The following is a 17,627-nucleotide window of genomic DNA, read 5'->3' as shown; positions in this document are numbered from 1 at the left end:
AGAGATATGAGGACATGCAGGATGAAGGATGAAGGAGCCGCAGTTGTTAGTGCTGCGGTGGGCGAGCAAAGATGCAACTGGACATTAGTCAGGGACTGCAACATATGGTTAGCTTAATGACACACACTATGTCTTCATGCACATGCTTTGGGAGCAACAGGATCTGGACCTCCCCGCAACTGACTTCCACAAGGATGAGGTTGACCTGAAATTACCCTAATTTGTCAGACTGTCCAGCCAATAGAAAACTATGCACAGTTTATCTTTTATCTGCCCAGTTAAAATACTTTCGAAACAGCTTCACGCACGATACTTGTGCTCGACCTGTGCATGACAAGCAAATCCAGTGGCTATTGCTGTTCTCAGTCATATGCATGTCCGGCTGGATTCCATCGTCGTCTACCTATCGTGCAAATTTGTCGTGTGTATAGCACAGCACCTCTCAAATACTTTAGTTTCCCCTTCGCCTGGCTCCTCAGTCCTAACTTTCCAGGGCTTTCCACTCTAACATAAGGAATTTTCAAGAATATTTAACTACTGGTATTTTTTATAAAGCAACTATTAATACCATAAAACAAGAAAAGGATCTTATTGTTTCTGGATAGGGCTATTGCGCAAATAAGTTGTGCATGAGTTCGCTATTATGTGATTCATTGTCTTCTCTACCTGATTTTAGTTGTTACACTTTACCATCGACATGATTGAAATTCAGCAAAAGAGAGTTCATTTTTAATCCACCACATGATTGACTCCAATTTATTTATTTGTATGTTATATGCAGGAAGACATAGTCGATCGATCCTAATTATCCTCTGTCCTTTGCAGGTCATGACGATGTTCTCCGAACTCTGATCTCTCTTCCGTGTTTTCAGACAACAATGACCAGTAGTAGTCCTTTGCACAATTTTACTTCTCTGTGTGCAGTTTAAAGCTAGGGGAAAAATGGGGGCATGAATACCCACATTGCTCTCATATCATCTCCATGGATGGAAAAGAGTACATATTGCAATCATTGTTCACCCTCTCCCTTTGTCGCGTGCGTTGTCTGAATCAACTTAAACTTAGCTGACAAAAAGGCTTCATGTCTCGATTTTCACCAGCCTTCACCTCTCTGCAGTTTTCTTGGCAAGAAAAGCCAACAAATAACTTAAACTTAGCTGACAAAAAGGCTTCATGTCTCGATTTTCACCAGCCTTCACCTCTCTGCAGTTTTCTTGGCAAGAAAAGCCAACAAATGTATGTGTTGATGGAATCTGGAGGTCTAGAAAAGGAAGCTATATTACCAACTTCTATTTATATTTTTGTGAGCCATGAGTACATGCACGCGATTGGTGGTCTAGCACAGAACTAGTTTGCTACTTCATGATGAGCAGGAAATGATTTACTGCTTCGTGATGAGCAGATTGAGTGGACCGACGATCTGCAGGATGTTTAAGGTTCAGGTTACTTCGGTGTGTGCTTCGGTCCTATCCTGACAGACTTGAGAGAGAACGGCTAGCTGCACAAAGGAACAGGTGTGGAGTTAATTGGTAACGATCGTCAGTAGAAGTTTTACTAAATTACCGTCATACTTCCAACCTATAGTTTACTAAAACTAACACTATCATATCAGAAAAAAAAAACTACAGTTTAATGTAAAATCACTGTTGGAGACGCGCATGTTCCAGTATAGTGTAAATGACATGTTTGTGCAAGCAGCACTATTTTTACGAGGAAATTTGAAGAGAAAACCAGTATTCACAAATGGTTCAGTTCAAGAGAAGGTTGGAACTGAAGATATATTGGAAATTATAATCCGATGATATGAAACATAGATAAAAATAATTATCACATCATTCCATCCTTTGGATAACAAAACTTGAAGTGAATGTCACTAAGGATACCTTTCATCCCGACCTGCACGAAGATGGAAGACAAAAGGCCTACTAACGAACCATTCAACATCATCCTCGTTCTTAAGTTCTCGCTGCGTGCAGAATGATCATACTCGCTCAGGCTCACTAGTACCGATCTTAGTTGTCTGGGTTCACAAGAACAGATCTTAGTTCTTCAGGCCCACAAGCATTGCTCTTAGTATTTCGGGTCCACGAGTACTGGTCTTACTCATACGACCCCACAAGTACCACTCTTAGTCATTCATGCCCACAAGCACCACACTTACTCGTTCGCGCTCACAAGTATCAATCATAGTGTGTCGAGACTACCTGTTAAGGTAGTTGTGGTTTTAGATGGAGAGAAGTGCATTTTTCAACCCCGAACTCTTGCCCTAGTCTAATTTACAACCCCGAACTTCAATACCATCTAAATTACAACCCTCAACTCTCAAATCCGGTCAGGATTCAATCCTCCCCTCCTTGTTGACTGGTTTTGACCAGGGGTGACCAGTTTTGACCAGTCAACGGGTCCAATCAGCATGCCACATTAGAAAAAAATTCAAAATTTCAAGAAAATATAATTAAAAATCTGTAAGATCGAGAAAAAATCCGAAACAAAATTTCCCGGGGAAAAAATTTCAAGAACTTTTTCCTGTAATTTTCGGGAAAAAAATAAAAATAATATATTTTTTGGAAATTACTTTTTCTAGAAATTTTAACTTTTTTATTTTACATTTTTAAATATTTTTCTTGGGAATTTGAAATTTTTCACTGGAGTTTTTTTTTTAAGTATTTTTTGGTTTTTCATGGAAATATTGATAATTTTGTTTTTCAGAAATTCGTTTTTTATTTTTCCCTGAATTTTTCCTGAAAATTTGAAATTTTTTATTTCTTTTCCTGGATTTTTTTGATTTTACAGATTTAAATTTTTTTGCTGACGTGGCATGCTGACTGGACCTGTTGAATGGTCAAAACCGGTCAACGGAGAGGAGAGGGTTGAATTCTAGCCGGTTTTGAGAGTTGGGGGTTGTAATTTAGACGGCATTGGAGTTTGGGGTTGTAAATTAGACCAGGGCAAGAGTTCGGGGTTGAAATATGCACCTCTCTTTTAGATGACTGGTAATGCTACTTGTGGGTCCGGACAACCCATACTTGTAGTTCTTCGTTAGGAGGACCCATAGTGCTAGTAGTGGGATAGGGCGACCCATAGTGTTAGTTGTGGGACCGGACGACTCATAGTGGTGATTGTTGACTCAGACGATACATACTTGTAGTTTTGGGTTCAGACGACCCATATGATGTTACTTGTGGGATTGAAAGACTCATAGTGCTAGTAGTGGGATTGAGAGCATCTCCAGCCGCGCCCCCAAGAAGGCCCCCCAGGCGTATTTTCGTCCGCCGTCGCCAAAAAATCGGCTCAGTCGCGCCCCCAAGAGCCCAGTTTTCGCCGGCTCGGGCCGAAATTGGCGCCGGCGGACCCAACCCGAACCCGGTGTGCTGGGGGTCGCTCGGGGGCGCCGGACGAATCCTTTTTGGCGCGAAGAGCCGCGGGCCTGCCGCGTCAGCGACTCTACTCTCTTCTCGCCCCTTCGTCGTCCTCATCGTCTCGTTTCCCGCGGCGAATCAATGCCAAAGCTGCCGCGCGCTGCCGCGCCGGTCAGCCTCCATTGATGCCTGACGGGCGGCGCAGTGAAGGCTGGGCGACGCGTCCCTCGGCCGCCACGCAATCACGCCACGCGTAACGGGCTTCGCCTATAAAAGCCGATTGCAAGCGCGCCGGAGAGACTCACCCCGATCATCCACCGACGACGCGCTCATTTCTCCCCCTTTCCTCCTCTCGCCGTCACCAGTTGAGAAAGCATGGCCGAGCGTTTCCCAGGCGACGGCGCAGCGGCGAACGGATTCGGGCGCCGTCATCTGCACGAGGACGAGGCTCGCCTCCTTTTCGAGGCCGAGTATCCGGTCCCGCCGGACATGCGGGTGCCCGGGGCGTGGAGGATCAGCGCCGGCGGCGTGCCGGTGCCCCCAGTACCCACCGGCGTGGTGCGGCATGCGGAGATCGCACGCATCCGCTCGTCCCTGCCGCGTGCGGCGAGGGAGGGGCCCCGGTACGTCCCCGACAGCCCAATCTGGGAGCCGTACTTCCGCCGCCGGCACGACGAGCAGCTCAAGGCCACCAACGGCGTCGTGCCATCCGGCAGGTTCAACGCCGACGACCGGCGTCGGTGGTGGGGCGTGCCCGGGCGCACGTTGGAGTCCGTCCTCGAGTACATCGAGGGCGGCAACATGTCGCGCCTCGAGTACCCCGCTCCCCCGTCCTTCTCACGCCGCCGGGGAAGCTCCTGGACGCCGAGGTGCATGGAGACCGGGGTGTCCTCCTCCTCGTCCGGCGGCTCTCCCTGCCTCCACCTCTGCCCCGTCAAGCCGGAGCCCCAGGACACGCCTGTCAGCGCGCGTACCCGCAGCTCCGGCGCCCTCGTCGAGCCCAAGGTGGAGTCCAGCCTCCCCCCGAAGTACGAGGAGATAGCCCGGCGCGGCTTCTCCGACGAGGACGCCATGCGGTGGTCGCGCGACGACTACCTGCGCGAGGAGATGGTCCGGCAGCGCCGGGCCATGGAGGAGATCGCCGCCCGCAAACGTGGGCGCGAGGACGAGGACGGTGTCGTCGTCCTCGATAGCGACGACGACGACGCCCCTGGACCGTCCAACCCGCCGCGCCAACCGGGGGAGGGATGCAGCAGGGACGGCGGAGGCGTAGGCGGGGGCGACGACGACGGCGGCGGTGACTACACGCGGTTCTACAGCCTCCTCGGCATGTAGAACCGCGTGGGCGGGCGGCGAGGAAGACGGCGGGGGTAGCCCGCGGTAGTTTTTTTCTTTTTTTGTAAAAATATGTTTAAATTTGAACGAACTCGCCCGTGTTTGCGTTGTGTTTGCGCCGAATTTAAATATTTTAAAAACCCGTGGGGGGGCCGCGACTGGGGGGCTTCACGCCCCCAGTGCGCGGTTTAGCGCCGGTGCGCCCCCAGGGGGCGATTTTTTGCCCCTCCTGGGGGGCCAACGGCTGAAGATGCCTTGAAACAACCCATAGTTCTAGTTGTGTGCCTACAAGTACCATTATGGCTCGTCCGGACCATCAATACCATCCCGTGCCCCTCTACGGCATCCGGGACACCAATACCATCTCGTGCCCCTCTACGGCATCCGGGACACCAATACCATACCGTGCCCCTCTACGGCATCCAGGACACCAATACCACTACTAGTCACTCTGAGTCGCCAAGCTCACAAGTACCGGTCGTAGTTATCCGAGGTCAAAGTACTGCCCTTAGTCGTCCGGACTCACAAGTACAGCTCTACATCGTCCAGGGTTGCAAGTACCGCTTTGAGGCATTCGGGCTCACAAGTACGAATATTACTCGTTCGGGCTCACAAGTATCAGTCTCAATAGTCTTAGTCGTTCGGGCCCATAAGTGTCGATAATACCACTTTGAGTTGGCGTACCTATTTTAGGTGATTTCATACATTATTTACGCCCCACAAGTTGCCACTGCATCACAAGTGTTCTCCAAGTATTTGAAAAAAGAACTTCAGCCTCTCTCTGAACTAGGAACCGATGGATAGTTATCAACAAAAATATGGACTACAGTATAGATTAAAGAATTGATGGAAGAACCAGTTGCTGGTTCCAGCTCATGACAAATCATATATATCAAGTTTCCTTGTTTAGCTACAGAATACTGATAGGGAAATGCATATGTACAATAACTTTTTTCAGATAAAATATAGTAACTGCAAAGTAGACAAGTCTTTTCCTTGCCAATCCATCTCTCTCCATTATTCAGATATTATTCCCAGAAGCTCAGTTCCAGGAAAGGAAGCACACCATAGGGCCTTCAGTTCGTCCTGATAGAGCAAAAAATAAGATGACACCTAATTAATTAGATCCAATTTATAAAGTGGCATCTTGTATAAAGCTTGCAAAAAATAGCACACCAACTTGATTAAAAAAAAGAGTCAATTACACTGTTGGTGCTACAACTTGGCATAAACGGTCACTTTGGTGCTAGAAGTTGTGGCGTACATCGAAGTGGTGCAAAAACATGACATTGACGTGCAATTGTCTTTTAGTTTTCGCCTCTTAGGTTACAGGCGGACCCACTTCTCATATTGAGGTTACAAAATTTCCATGTCAATTGGTATTTTTTAAAAGAAAATAATATTTCGAGGGTGTTTTTGAAAAAATCACCCCACACGTCCCTTTTCTCTAGTCTAGTCGCTGACAGCTGGCCCCACGTGTCTGGTCAGCACCGACTCCGTATATAAACGAGATAAACACCGTATTTGCACGTCAATGCCAAGTTTTTGCACCACTTCGATGTACGCCACAACTTCTAGCACCAAAGTGACCGTTTATGCCAAGTTGTAGCACCAACAATGTAATTGACTCTTTTTTTTAATCAAGTTGGTGTGCTATTTTTTGCAAGCTTTGATACAAGATGCCACTTCATAAATTGGATCTAACTAATTAGGTGTCATCTTATTTTTTGCTCTATCAGGACGAACTGAAGGCCCTATGGTGTGCTTCCTTTCCTGGAACTGAGCTTCTGGGAATAATATCTGAACAATGGAGAGAGATGGGTTGGCAAGGAAAAGACTCGTCTACTTTGCAGTTACTATATTTTGTCTAAAAAAAGTTATTGTACATATGCATTTCCCTATCAGTATTCTATAGCTAAACGAGGAAACTTGATATATATGATTTGTCATGAGCTGGAACCAGCAACTGGTTCTTCCATCAATTCTTTAATCTGTACTATAATCCATATTTTTGTTGATAACTATCCATCGGTTCCTAGTTCAGAGAGAGGCTGAAGTTCTTTTTTCAAATACTGGGAGAACACTTGACCAGAGAAAAGGGACGTGTGGGCTGATTTTTTCAAAAACACCCTTGAAATATTATTTTCTTTAAAAAAATACCAATTGACATGGAAATTTTGTAAACTCAATATGAGAAGTGGGTCCGCCAGAAAACTAGAAGACAATTGCAGCGCGAAGTCTCGAACACAACACCTCGACCAGGAACTGGAGCCGGCAAACCACTCCAAACATAATGTTCTATCGGCACAAACCGGATAACAACATTTTATGTATTTGACCTCGGTGCTGGAGGAGGTTAAATGGGCTGCAGATCTTCCGGCCCAGTTGGCACCTATTAGTTAAAAATAACTGTAGAAAGTATCTAAATTATATTTGCCTTAAAATTCCAAATTATAATCTCAGTAATAAAAATAATAAATTATTTTAAAACATTGTTCACCTATTAAGTTAAAATACTCATAATAATAATTTACTAATTATATAAATGTTTGCATAATTTATAATAAAAAGATAAATTACAATTTCAAAATATTATTTTAGTTATTCAACATTTTCAATAATTATATTAAAAAATTGTATATTTTAAATATAAGACTCGATTGTGTAATATTATGTATTCATTAAACATTTTAATTTTTATTAAATGTCTGTATTAACTAAATACTTTTTATATCATACACGGATGTATATTTAAATGCTACCTCTCCCACGTCTGTGTATCATACATATAATTTTTATTAATTACATTTTACAAATATTTAAAAAAAAAAGAACAGGTGCATAATGGGCCGAACTATCTGCGGCCCATATAAGCTCCGCATGCAGCCAAGTTAATTATATATACAAGCTTTTTTTTTGCGGGTGAATTATATATACAAGCTTGTTACCCGTGCTAAACAAGCCAACGTAAAGGTGTGTTGGTTAGCTGTATTGGTTTAACAGATTTGTTCTAGGGTTCGATACCTGCCATCCTTAGTTTTAATTTAGTTTAATTTTCAATCTCTGATGACAGGCGGGACCCACTGGTCGGTGAGAAAAAGGCCACCTCTACAACGTCAACAGGGGCTCTTTTGTGAATTTTTTATCTCGAGGGTGTTTCTCAAAAAAATCAGGCCATAAGCCCCTTCTCTCTGGTCTAGTGGCTGACAGCGGGCCCCATATGCCTAGTCAGCAATGACTAGGTATACAAACGAGATAAGCATTGTATTTGCATGCCAATGTCAAGTTTTTGCACCACTTTAATGTACTCCGCAACTTCTAGCACCAAAGTGATCGTTTATGCCAAGTTGTAGCACCACTAGTGTAATTGACTCTAAAAAAAACATGAAAACAGCACTACCAAACTTCAGTAACGATGTCAATATTCTGAAGTGTCAGTGTGTCACCTACTCTCCTTGTACTGAAAGATTAGTTGAGGAAATTTTTTTGTACCAAGAAATAGCAAACACCATCTTCACAACAGAACAAATATGGGATATCAAATTTCTAAACTACACTCCGTGTGAACAGTTCGGTAGTAATATTAAGCAAAAATAAGTACCTGATGCTCTCTGTATGAACTCTCATAATGAACTCTCTGTATGAACTATCATAATGAACTTCTATCCAGTTCTGTAACCTCAGTAGGCACTCTTCATGGAATAGACAAAAAATAAAAAATATTACGGAGGGAGTACTTCACAACACTATCATGTATTAGTAAGCTTAAGAAAACAAAAAATTTAGGCGAGGAAGAATTAATTATATTCACAATAGCATTTAGCCAATTAATTGATGCAATGCAACACATACGCAACAAGTGTATATGCGAGATCGACATGCGGATCAGGAATCCCGAGATGAACCTCGGGTACACTAAGCAAAAAACAAGCTAACCAAGAGAATTAGTTCAGGCAGACCAATCTCAACACACTTACCTGCGTATTTGTAGTTCAAGCATAAGGAGTATGTATGCGTACACAAATATCCAGTGCAGACAAAATGCTCAAATCATATCGATGGAAAACCCCGTTCATAAAGTCCAAAGCCAACTACCCTGTCAAAGGAGCAGCTGACAATGGACTCAGATACCTGAAACAAAAGCAGTAGTAAAATAAAACTTCGTGAGTGATTGCAAGTTAAATCACTATTTCTGCTAGATCTCTTCTTGCTTCAGTAACTCTGGATCATCTCTTCCTACCTGGCAACATTACGCCAAAGGCTGCTGAAACCAACTATGATCTGTAGTGAGAAGCAATAATCAAAGGACCTTGTGTTCCACGCATGATTCAGAGGATACAAAATCTGAATCTCCTACACCTGATGCAGAGAGAAAAAGGGTCAAGAACTCCACGATTCAAACCAGGCTGGGAAATCGCAAGGAGGGATGCGCTCGCCTGATGGACGACTAGGGGCGACATTTGGGCGATGGACGCTGCAGCAATGAGGAAGAGGATTGGGCGCTGCGACGGGGAGGAACATGGCCGGAGCGCTGCGGGAGGTAGCCGGGGAGGTTGCTGGAGGGGAGTATTCCAGGCGGGGAGCCATCGTATCTTCAACCTGCCGCTGGGACGGCCTTGCCGGAGCGGCCGCCGAACCGGCGCTGTATGAGAACCAGGGATGCCTCGGCGGTCAACTGCCTCTTGGACGCCCACCGGTCCACCATCGCGCGACCTCCTCAGCCTTCATGGGGCCACCGGTGGCCTTTCTCTCCCTCTCCTCCGTTCCACGGCCGCCGAACCGGCGCAGGGTGCTCCTCCTCTTCCTCTGGACGGCTACCGCCGACGTGCGCTCGATCTAGTTCTTGACGGCGAGGAACCACGACCGCATCAGACGTCGGTCCTCGAGCCCCCTGGGACCCCTCCGCCGCCGCCACCGCCGGGGTCATCGGCTCCACCTCCTCGCCCCAGCGGCCATCCTCGCCGACCGCCTCTGCCGCCGCCACCGTCGGGGTCATCGGCAACTCCTATCCTACCCTGATGCTTCGGACAGATAGGGGAACAGTCGATCAGCATTGACTGACATTGGACGGATCTACCCTTTTAGAAAATGACTAGCCCCACCATAATTTTGTAATGGTCCCGCTATTATTTGTAATTTCATGTAATTTTAGTCTCGTAATTTTTATTTCTGCACCGTTTGATCGTAGTGAATGGACGGTTCCTAAAATTGCCAATCACTGTAACAGTTTTATTTGATAAAACACAACATGTGGGCGCTGCTTTCAATTATTCACAGAAAAATCCCAGGAACAGAAGTTCGAGGTACAGAAAATATAATAAGAGTCTAAACTATTCCGAAAAGAAAGAGGACGAGGTGATCAGCTATACATGGAAAGAAAATGCACTTACAAAGGTAGTGCAGCGTATGCATCATGGAAAGAAGATTTTCTGTTCGTGCCTCAACAAAATGAATGACGCAATGACAAATCAAACGTCAGATTTTTTTAACCATGAAAAATCAGACATTTTCCATGGCAATTATAGTGAATCAGCAATTGACAAGTCAGACATGAAAAACATGAAATTATTTACCCTGGTTAAAAATCCGGCGTCACAGAGATGTGGTCCATATTCTCATACGCTTTGCGTGATCATATATATAGCTAGCATGATATTTATATATGACATATCCATTTTTCTCCATTTTCATATAGTTTTCTTATCATTTGATTCATTGAGTTATGAGTACATTCAAAAGTGTATTGATCATTCATGTATGGTGTTGCTCTTACCAAAAAAGTAATAGGAAAAAAGAGAGATCAAACACAAAAAACACCATGAAGGTGTCCAAAAAAAGGATGAGAGGGAGCAACACCATGATCCGTTTTAGTATGCACTAAGTGCTTCAAAGAAGTACCAATTCTTAGTAAAAGTTCTAAAGTGCTCCATTGTACCATTATTGCATTATAATAAAAAAATCATGATCTTCATGTTTTATATACTAGGGGGACTTTACATTATAAAATTTGGCTTATATATTGCAGTGATGGGCTTCCTAAAATGCTTTCGGCCTTTATGATCAAGCAAGTTGGATGCACCCGTAGTGTCTTGCAAGTGCATGGGTTTATCTATTTTAAAGTAAGAATATCGATCCCATGGTGAGATGAGGAAATAATCTTTTGCCTCTTGTAGAGGTTTTGTCGGAATGTGCGTACATTTTTTTTAGATACCAAGCAAAAGCAATGCGGAAGTCGAAGTATTGCAAGAGTGTGTGAACAAGAATTAAAGTGTGCCAAAATATATAGTAACTTGGAACAAAAGAGTAATGGAAATGATGGAAATTGCAATAGGGCTATCAAGATTCAACACTAGTTCTTATGTTACTTAATTGTACGAAAACACAATTCTTGGTTCTCGTATGTAATCCTTATTAAATGTATATCGTGTTTGTGGAGCCAATGACCAGATACCTGCATATTGTTGCATCTCCATGTCGTGCACGCCACCACCACGCCTGGATCGCTGGTGATGTTGCTTCTACGAGCGAGTCAGTTGTCTTCTCCTGCGAAAAAGCGGGTCATTAGAGCGGTAAGGGTTGTCATGGACTTTGGTTTTTCTTGACCGAGGCGGCGGGTGAGCCACTCATCCCGGACGTTGTGTTTGAAGGCCGCGAGAGCTTCGGCGTCCGGACAATCGACAATTTGGTTCTTCTTAATTAGGAATCTAGTCCAGAGCTTCCTGGCTGACTCTCCGGGCTGCTGGATGATGTGACTTAAGTCATCGACATCTGGTGGCCGGACATATGTACCTTGGAAGTTATCGCGAAAGGCGTCTTCCAGGTCTTCCCAGCTGCCAACGGAGTTCTCTGGAAGGCTGTTGAGCCAGATGTCCAATATTTAGGTCTGTGAATATTTTTAGTTGGTTCGGTAATATTCCGTAATATATTCAGATGTCAAATATTTAGGTGTGTGAATATTTTTAGTTTGTCATGCTGCACTCCCCGCGCGTCTGGTTGCGGCCACAGATATCTCTACACGCCTCGCCATTGACGCATCTTTGCTCACGTGCTTAGTGGACCGATGGAGGCCCGAGACCCACATGTTTCACTTCCGTTGAGGAGAGATGGCAACTACTCTGGAGGATGTGTCACTTTTGTTGGGACTCCCCTTGGCGGGTCATGCCATAGGACCGTTGGAGGCACCGGCTGCTTGGGAGCAGGAAATTGCACAACGTTTCCGAGATGTTTACCCTGATGCTCCGGCCTTAGTCTCGGAGCCTTACGGACCTAAGTTTGACTGGTTGCTCCATTTCTAGGTTAGTTCACCAGCCTCATATTTTTATTTGTCATGCATTTGGTTCTACATATACCTTCTCTATTTACTAACTGTCTCTATTTACTTACTGACTACAGATCTAGAAGTTCCCGGGGTATCCACAAGTCCCCTTGACTGCGACACAGATCACTCGAAGCCTAGAGACATACCTATTGTGGCTTATTGATAACCCACAAGTATAGGGGATCGCAACAGTTTTCGAGGGTAGAGTATTCAACCCTAATTTATTGATTCGACACATGGGGAGCCAAAGAATATTTGTGAGTATTAGCAGTTGAGTTGTCAATTCAACCACACCTGGAAAATTAATATCTGCATCAGAGTGATCAGTGGCACGGTAATATGATGGTCTGATAGCAGTAGCAAACAATAGCATCAGTAGTAACAATGACAACAGTGATTTTGTAGCAGTTGTAACGGCAGCAGCAACAGTAGTAACTTAGCATAGATCAATATAGGAAAAACTCGTAGGCATTGGATCGGTGACATATGGTGGATGACATTTATCATGTAACAGTTATAACCTAGGGCGACACAAAACTAGCTCCAGTTCATCGATGTAATGTAGGCATGTATTTCGTATATAGTCATACATGCTTGCAATAAGAATTTGCATGACATCTTTTATCCTACCCTCCCGTGGCAGCGGGTCCATACGGAAACTAAGGGATATTAAGGCCTCCTTTTAATAGAGAACCGGAACAAAGCATTAACACATAGTGAATACATGAACTCCTCAAACTATGGTAATCACCGGAAAGAATTCCGATTATTGTCACTTTGGGGTATGCGGATCATAACACGTAATAGGTGACTATAACTTGCAAGATCAGATCAAGAACATAGATATAATCATGAAAACATAAACGGTTCAGATCTGAAATCATGGCACTCGGGCCCTAGTGACAAGCATTAAGCATAGCAAAGTCATAGCAACATCAATCTCAGAACATAGTGGATACTAGGGATCAAATCCTAACAAAACTAACTTGATTACATGATAGATATCATCCAACCCATCATCGTCCAGCAAGCCTGCGAAGGAATTTACTCATGCCCGGTGGTGAGCATCATGAGATTGGCAATGAAGAAGGGTTGATGATGACGACGGCGACGACTCCCCCTCTCCGGAGCCCCGAACGGACTCTAGATCAGGCCTCCCGATGAAGAACAGGAGGTGGCGGCGGCTTTGTCTCGTGAAACACGGTGAAACTTTCTCTCTTATTTTTTCTCCGGAAATAGGAATTTATAGTCCAGGAATTAGGGTCGGCGGAGCCACGAGGGCCCCACAAGCCACCAGGGCGCGCCTGGCACCTGGGGCCCGCCCTGGTGTCTTGTGGACCCAGGGTGGCCCCTCTCCGGTGGTTCTTCGCTCCAGTATTTTTATATATTATATAAAAATTCTCCCGAAAGTTTCGTCCAATTCTGGGAATTTTTATTTCTGCACAAAAACAACATCATCGCAATTCTGCTGAAAACAACGTCAGTCCGGATTAGTTCAATTCAAATCATGCAAATTAGGGGCCAAAACAATGGCAAAAGTGTTTGGAAAAGTAGATACATTGGAGTATCACTTCTCGGGAAGGTGATGTTCACAAAGAATGGAGGGAAAGGGTTGGCGGGAAAGAATGACGACAAAGGGTTGGCGGGAAGGATAATGCCGGAACATATGGAGGGAAAGGTTGCGGGAAATTGCGGCTAACTAGGGAAAGGGTGGCGGATAAAATTACGGTCGAAAATATGGTTCCATGTAGCCGTCGGTTGAAAATTTTGGTCTCATGCAGCTGTCGAGTTTGCCTAAGCCGATTTGAACTAATCGGTTTCGGCGAAGCTGATTACTACTAATTGGTTTCGGCTAAACCGATTAGTACTAACCAGCTTCGGCTGACTGATGCTTATTAGGATTAAAATTAATAGGTTAATTAAAGAGATAATTCTCCCATTGTAATCTGTACGCCGGTTGCATTTGATGAAGCTATGTACCTAGGGTAGGATCATGGACCTGTCCTAACTGCCCTACCCAAGGACATCTCTAGAAGAAACCACCTTTCAATCGACTTGGAGGTGTTCCACTCGACAGACTCGAAGACGCTCGACCACGAAGCAATCACTCGACCAAGATCCAACCACTCGACGGCCAGGAGACCTGAAGTCACTCCGCACGCTAACGGTCGGTCATTAAGTAGCTTTTATGGTCATCATAGCACTTTATTACTAGCGTTACCGGTAACGCCCTGCCTTAATGTACATTGAACCCTTTGTAACGTGGGCTAGCCGGGGTCCTGGCGCACTCTATATAATCCACCCCCTCCTCCGAGACAAGGGTTCGCACCTCTGTAACCCATATTCATATAATCCAGTCGACCGCCTCCGAGCTCCGAGATGTAGGGCTATTACTTCCTCCGAGAAGGGCCTGAACTCGTAAACCTTGCGTACTTACAACTTCTCCACAGCTAAGATCTTGCCTCTCTATACTTACCCCCCTACACTACTGTCAGACTTAGAACCACGACAGTTGGCGCCCACCGTGGGGCAGGTGTTTTAGCGTTTGTTGGAGAAGTTGCGACTTTTTTCCGATCCGAATCATCATGGTTTTCGGCGGAGTTTCGGTGGAGGGCCGCGAGATCCGTCTCGGCGCGCTCACGTTCATCGTCGACGACTCTGCTTGGCTCCAGGAGGCTCCGCTTGACGTGGACGCACTCCCTGCTCGCGGGGCAACGCACTTTAGCGCATGCGTCCGCGGCGTTCTCCTGCGGCAACCGTCGACCCCCTATCGGTCGGCTCCTGTGTTGTCCTCACTCCCCGTTTCCCGCCAGCGCAAGCGTTCCGGTCGGTCGAGACTTCGGCGGTGGGTGAGGCACGCGGTGGCGCGTCAGTCGGCCACCCCCCAGGTCGCGGCGATCGAGCCCGACGAATCCCTCTACGGCCTGTTCGACCTGTCGACTGGCTCCGCAGAGACCGCATCCGAGTGCGACAGCAGCGATCCGGCGGTGGAGGTTCTGATGGTCGATGGACCGCCCAGTCCTCCCGGTTTTCCCTGTACCGACGGAGGCGCGGGTGGAGGCGACCCGTCGCGTCTCCATGAGGAGTATCTTCCCGAGCCTCTCACATCGCTGCAGAGAGAAAAACTTCGCCGCCGGAACATGGATGCAGTGCACACTCCTATCGTTGGAGAGACCCCCGAGGCTCGTGCCTTGGAGGACGCGCGCCTGGCAAACTTGGCCGAGCACACTCGACTGGAGAACCTCCAGCGAGCACTCAACGAGCGTGCGCGACAACGGATTCCCGAATCCAGTCGACGTCAGCTCTTCCCGCCCCCGCAGGTATATCGAACTCCGGTTCAGAATTTAGCAGCTGCGGCCCGTATAGAGGAGTCGATTCAACCTTCCCAGTCGGAGGCTGGCAGAGATTTGCTGCAGATCAGAGCGTTACTCCGGGAACCAGGAGATCAGAATTCCGCTGTTTCTCAGTCGCGGAACAGGATTCACAGCAGATCCGTTGCCGTGGACACAGTCCAGTCGGCTCACAGCCCGAGATCGCCCCCGAGGCGTGAGGGACATGGAGACCGGCGTGACCAGTATGGGAACCATGAGCAGTATGATCACCGAGTCGATCATGACGGTCGACGTCAAGTGCCCACGCCTCCCCCGAGGAGCGGGTCGTATGTGCCTCGCCAGCAGGATGACAGGCGCCCTCATAGTGGTGGGCGAAGGATTCCAGTCGGCCCCAGAGGGCCAGGCTTTGACACGAGATCCATTCTCGTCCAGGGTTTGGTCGACAGGAACAGGGCTCACCGAGAAGGTCACGATAGAGATGCACCTACCAGCAGCAGAGTACACGTTTCGGGGCTAGAATGCTTTAGTAGAGCCATCAGGGCCGCTGTGATTCCTCCCAACTTCAGGTTGGCGACTGGAGTCAGTAAGTTTACTGGCGAGTCCAAGCCCGATACTTGGCTTGAAGATTACCGAGTGGCCGTCCAGATCGGCGGCGGCAATGATGAAGTGGCCATGAAGCACCTCCCTCTCATGTTGGAGGGCTCGGCCAGAGCGTGGCTGAACCAGTTAGCACCTAGCAGCATTTACACTTGGGAGGATCTCTCCCGAGTGTTCGTCACCACATTTGAAGGTATGTGCAAGCGGCCGACAGGGCTGACGGAACTGCGGTCTTGTGTACAGAAGCCAAATAAAACTTTGAGGGATTACATCCAGAGGTGGATCATGTTACATCACTCGGTGGAGAATGTGCCTGACCACCAAGCAGTTTGTGCCTTCAAGGAGGGCGTCAAGTACAGAGAACTGAATTTGAAATTCGGTCGAACCAGAGATATGTCCCTGAATCGGATGATGGAGATTGCCACCAAGTACGCTAATGGCGAAGATGAAGATCGGCTCAGGAGTGGCAAACTCAAGTTAGTCACCCAAGAACCCGGGGGCAATTCCAATCGGAAACAGAAGCGGAAAGCCGAGCCAGCGTCTCCCGGGGAAGCCTTGGCTTTAACCCAAGGAAAGTTTAAAGGGAAACCTAAAGGGCCTTGGAACCCTAAAAAGGTTAAAGACCAAGGCGGAAATGATGTGTTGGACTTGCCATGTGTCGACTCTTGATCCAGCAGTTCCAGGGCAAACAGCCCAAAGGTAAGGAAAAGGAGTCGGACAAGGTCGAGGACAAAGAGGACAGTGACGACGGATACCCTCAAGTCAATTCCACCTTGATGATTTTTGCTGATGTTGAGAGCAAAAGTCGACTGAAAGTCATAAACCGAGAGGTGAATATGGTTGCCCCGGCGACACCAAGTTATTTGAAATGGTCCCAGACTACCATCATGTTCGACCAGTCCGATCACCCAACGCATATTGCCACCCCTGGGAGGCAAGCTCTGGTGGTCGACCCAGTGGTTGAAGGCACTCGACTGACCAAAGTCTTGATGGATGGTGGCAGTGGTTTGAACATATTGTATGCTGAGACATTGAAAGGGATGGGCATTCCGATGTCCAGACTCAGCGCCAGCAACATGAGTTTCCAAGGAGTCATTCCTGGGAAGAAGGTTGAATCACTCGGCCAGATTACTCTTGATGTGGTTTTTGGTGATTCCAAGAATTACCGCAAAGAAAGGTTGACATTTGAAGTTGTAGACTTCCAGAGTGCCTACCACGCTATTTTGGGCAGGCCGGCTTATGCACGCTTCATGGCCCGACCGTGTTATGTGTATCTTAAATTGAAGATGCCTGGTCCCAAAGGTGTGATCACTATTACGGGCAATCGAAAGAAAGCGGAAGAATGTTTTCAGAAAGGTTCGAAGATCGCCGACGCTCAGATGGCAGTGGTGGAGTTGTGGGAATACCAGAAGACTGCAGACCCGAGTGATTTGTTGCGAGCCAAGAAGCCCGCTACAGAGTCAGCTTTTCAGTCGACTGGCGATACAAAGACAGCTCATATCCACCCGACCGACCCCAGCGCTGCTCCAACTCATATCTCGACAACACTCCACTCCAAATAGGAAGAAGCGCTCATCCAGTTCCTCCGTGAGAACTGGGACATTTTCGCATGGAAGCCCTCTGACATGTCGGGTGTTCCCAGGGAGCTGGCTAAGCACCGCCTAAGAGTCAACTCAAAAATAAAAC

General features: G+C 46.8%; 1 long non-coding RNA gene across 2 annotated transcripts; it reads right to left on the bottom strand.

The window, feature by feature from the left end:
- Positions 1-1,178: 1,178 nt before the first annotated feature.
- Positions 1,179-9,782, bottom strand: LOC125542639 (uncharacterized). Of its 2 annotated transcripts, XR_007298002.2 has the most exons (5): positions 9,131-9,782; positions 8,935-9,053; positions 8,672-8,825; positions 8,296-8,386; positions 1,179-1,498 (listed from the first exon to the last, which is right to left on the bottom strand). It is a non-coding gene; the product is annotated as an uncharacterized LOC125542639 (long non-coding RNA). The 2 variants fall into 2 exon arrangements; XR_015618075.1 differs by lacking the exon at positions 8,296-8,386.
- Between the last annotated feature and the right edge of the window lie 7,845 nt (positions 9,783-17,627).

The sequence above is a fragment of the Triticum urartu genome, chromosome 3A (assembly GCF_056163025.1).
Source record: "Triticum urartu cultivar PI428250 chromosome 3A, HENAU_Tu73, whole genome shotgun sequence".
In the NCBI taxonomy this organism is placed as follows: domain Eukaryota; kingdom Viridiplantae; phylum Streptophyta; class Magnoliopsida; order Poales; family Poaceae; genus Triticum; species Triticum urartu.
This window is presented reverse-complemented; position numbering and strand designations above follow the sequence as displayed.